General features: G+C 39.9%; 1 pseudogene; it reads right to left on the bottom strand.

The window, feature by feature from the left end:
• Positions 1-3,213: 3,213 nt before the first annotated feature.
• Positions 3,214-4,000, bottom strand: LOC104659573 (annotated as a pseudogene).
• Between the last annotated feature and the right edge of the window lie 329 nt (positions 4,001-4,329).

The following is a 4,329-nucleotide window of genomic DNA, read 5'->3' as shown; positions in this document are numbered from 1 at the left end:
GGGGGTGATTTTCTCCCTAGGTATGCACCCTAGACACTATAGTCTTGCCATTTTTTTAAATGTTGATGTGTATTTTAGGTGTCTCATCATTTTGCAGGATCCCTCCATCCCTTTCTTTTTACTGTAATTTATCTGTTGAAAACGCTGGGGCCTTTGACCTGTAGTTATTCAGTCTGGCTTTGCTGATTGATACCATTAGTATAATTCAACATATTCCTCTGTATTTCTTGCCAATTGGCAGCTGGATCCAGAGCCTGGATCAGACTCAGGTTCAGTCCGTTTAGAAATACCATAGATAGTGGTGAGTTCTTTCACTAGGAAATAAACAAAATATGACGATTTTCTTTTGGGGACATGAGCAGCTATTAATGCACAATGCCTAAATCCATTAACATGTGATATTCCAATTCTGTCATTTCTTCTTTATTCATTAGTTGGAATATTTTTATAATTAAATACAACCCCTCTTCTACCTCTGGTTGCTGTTGGCCCAGATCACCTAGGAAAGACAGGATGAATGCTTGAATCTTTCCCTTTATTTACTAATTTTAAGATCATGGAAGCTCACACCTGTAATCCAGAACTTTGGGAGGCCAAGGTGGGCAGATCACTTGAGCCCAGGAGTAGAGGACCAGCCTGAGCAACATGGTGAAACCCCATCACTACAAAAAATACAAAACTTAGCCAGGTGTGGTGGTGCGCACACATAGTCCCAGCTACTCGGGAGGCTGAGGTGGGAGAATCCCTTGAGCCCATGAGGTGAAGGCTGCAATGAGCTGAGATCGCATCACTGCACTTCAGCCTGGGTGACAGAGTGAGACCCCGTCTCAAAAAAAAGATCATGTATTGGATTCCTATTGTCCTCCGAAGGAGACTAATCCAGTTTTACTTTAAAATCATAATAATCTGTGGATTTAAACATATTTTGATGTTTTGACATATTACAAATATTTCTCTTATTTTAGCTCACATGGCCAATTTTAGCTCTCTTTGGCCAATAGAGATCTTTTTCAAATTAACTCCTGAGTCCTTTTGACATGATCTTAAAGTCTCTGCTAACTTCCTCACTATTTAGTATAATAAAATGTTACTGTTTTATTTTGTACATCTTTCTTTCTCTTTTTCTTCCTTCCTTTCTTTCTTTCTTTCTTTTTCCTTTCTTTCTTTCTTTCTTTTCCTTCTCTTTCTTTCTTTTCTTTCTTTCTCTCTTTCTTTCTTTCTGTTTTTGTTTTTGCTTTTTTTTAGACAGGGTCTCACTGTGTCGTCCAGGCTGGAGTGCAGTGGTGTGATCACAGCTCACTGCAGCCTCGACTCACTGGGCTCAAGACATCCTCCCACCTTAGCCTCCTGAGTAGCTGGGACTACAGGGCACATGCCATCACACCTGGCTAAACTTTTTTTATTCTGTAGAGATGAGGTCTCACTGTGTTGCCCAGGCTGGTCTCAAACTCCTGGGCTCAAGGGATCCTCTCACCCCAGCCTCCCAAAGTGCTGGGATCACAGGTGTGAGCCACCCTGACCAACCCCATTTTGGACATTTTCTACCCCAGATCTGGAATCAACCATTTATCCAAGAGCTCTGATTTCTTTTAGTGTGAAATGATATTTTAAAACCAAAATCTGGGCACAAGAGGTGCTCATTTCTAGGTCTTTTCATTAGTCAGAACCAGAAATATACATACACACAAACATACACATACATACACATAATATTTTTAAAATAAAATGCCTTGAGTTATATTGATAACTTCTCATTTAAATCAAAGTTTTTTAACATCTCTTCTGAATTACATCTATGTTTCTTTTCTGCCACACTGGGAACCCCAGTTCTGTAAAACACAAAAGATAATATAATTAGAATATCTCATCATTTTCTTGGATGCAACAGTTTAATGATATTAATACAACCACCTCCAATCTCAAGGGGGTGCTAACCTGGGAAGAATTGGTGTAATCACTGACAGAGAGAGGCACCCTGTATGTTTTGACATGGTTCACATGAAAGATGCCAACAGCAACAGCTTTGCCACTCAGCTTTCCAACATTTTTGTTATTGGCAAGGGCAGCAAACCATGGATTTCTCTTCCCCGAGAAAAGGGTGTCTGCCTCATCATTGCTAAAGGGAGAGACAAGAGATGAGACTGTGGCCAAAGTGTGGGTGAAACGGTCTCTGGGTGACATGTTTTATCTTTGTACATAATTAAAAATAACATGGCATGATTAATTTTTTAAAAGGCTTTAACTGAAAACAGTTAAAAACATTTTTGTATATGACTGCTCCTGTCTTCCCCTATTTTTTTTTAAAGCTGTGCTAAATTTACAGTGTCAGAACATATAGCCAACATATAGCCATTATAAGCCATACTCTTTCTTTTTTCCTCTCTTTTAGTCCAAGGTCTAGAAGTAACTTATCCTGTTGTCTTTCTAGTCTTTTGGGTTGTCTGAAGCTTTTTTTTCTTGTAGATTCCTCAAGAAAGGTTCATGGAAGCACTATTTTCTGAGTCTCTGCAGATTGGTAATAGTAATCTTTAAACTTAAAAATCAGTTTTCCTGGATATGACATCTTTGCCTCCCATTTTCTTCCCTTGAGTATCTTAAACATATTTTTCCTTTTTTTTTTTTTCTGGCATAAAATATTTCTGTGAAAAAAAACCTGACGGCCGGGCGCGGTGGCTCAAGCCTGTAATCCCAGCACTTTGGGAGGCCGAGACGGGCGGATCACGAGGTCAGGAGATCGAGACCATCCTGGCTAACACGGTGAAACCCCGTCTCTACTAAAAAAAATATAAAAAATTAGCCGGGCGAGGTGGCGGGCGCCTGTAGTCCCAGCTACTCGGGAGGCTGAGGCAGGAGAATGGCGTGAACCCGGGAGGCGGAGCTTGCAGTGAGCTGAGATCTGGCCACTGCGCTCCAGCCTGGGCGACAGAGCGAGACTCCGTCTCGAAAAAAAAAAAAAAAAAAACCTGAAAATAATTTAATTGACTTTCTCTTCTAAGACACTTGCTCATCTTGCTGCAATAAGCAAATGATTTTTTTCTTTCTAGTTCAATTATTTGACTAGAATGTGTCTTAGTGTTATTCATTTTGAGTTATCAATTCTGGATCAATATTCTCAAGTACATGGTGAGCTCTTTCTTTTTTTTTTTTTTTATTAATCATTCCATGTTATTTTTAATTACACACAAAAATCTAACATGTTACCCAGAGACCACTTCACCATTGTTCTGTTTTACCCACCGTTTCACCTACCACCAGTCTCTCGTCTCTCCCTTCAGCAATGGTGGGGTGGATAGCCTTTCCTTGGGGAAAGAAATCCATGGTTTGTTGCCCTTGCCAGTAACAAAAATGTTGGAAAGCCAAGTGGCAAAGCTGTTGCCATTGGCATCTTTCACATGAACCACATCAAAAGATCCATGGTGCTTCTTTCTGTTGGTGATCACACCAATTCTTCCACGGTTAGCATCTCCAATCACCATAAACAGGTTACCAGTGTCAAACTTGATGAAATCAGTGATCTTGCCAGTCTCCAAATCAATCTAAACGGTATCATTCACCTTGACAAGGGAATCAGGGTAGTGGATGATGTGAGCATCGTGAAACCAGGTGAGGGATTCCTTTTGTGCCCACAAAGATTTTTCTTACTTTGCACAACTTGTACTTGGCCTCCTCTGGTGTAATACGATGTACAGCAAAGCGACCATTGATGCCACACATCAGACAGAAATTCTCTTCCATCTTGTCGATGCTGATGACGTCCATGAATCCAGCAGAGTAGATTATATCAGTTCGGACCTTGCCATCCATCTTAATGAACCACTGCATGCAAATCTTTACTTCGTCTCCTGTCAGGGCATATTAAAGTATGTTCCTTAGCAAATTATTAGGGGAGACACTCTCTCAGCTTGTGGGGACTGGTGGATGGACAAGGAGCAAACACATTGGTCAATTTATCCAGCATCCAATGCTGTGAAGCTGCTACCTGCTTTAGATGCTTCCTAAGATCATGAACCATGACTGTATTAGGCACAGAAATAGCATGGTGAGCTCTTTCAACATGTAATTCCAAATATTTTTCATTTCAGGAAACTTTTCTGAAACTATAGCTTTCGGTGTTTGTTTTCTATCCTTGCCTTAGTTTTCTTCTTCAGGGACTCTTATTACGTAGGTGTTGGATCTTCTTTGCCTATCTGCAAAACATTTGTAACTTCTTATAGAATTTCATCTCTTTCCTCCTTTATTTTTTAACATTTTTCTCCTTTAGGCTATTTTAAAGACATTATCTATTGTTTTATTTGCATTTGTATTCCTCCTAGTTTAGTCTTCATTTCT

Source organism: Rhinopithecus roxellana, chromosome 12, assembly GCF_007565055.1.
Source record: "Rhinopithecus roxellana isolate Shanxi Qingling chromosome 12, ASM756505v1, whole genome shotgun sequence".
Classification (NCBI taxonomy): domain Eukaryota; kingdom Metazoa; phylum Chordata; class Mammalia; order Primates; family Cercopithecidae; genus Rhinopithecus; species Rhinopithecus roxellana.
The sequence above is the reverse complement of the archived record's forward strand: the minus strand, read 5'-3'. Positions and strand labels throughout refer to the sequence as shown.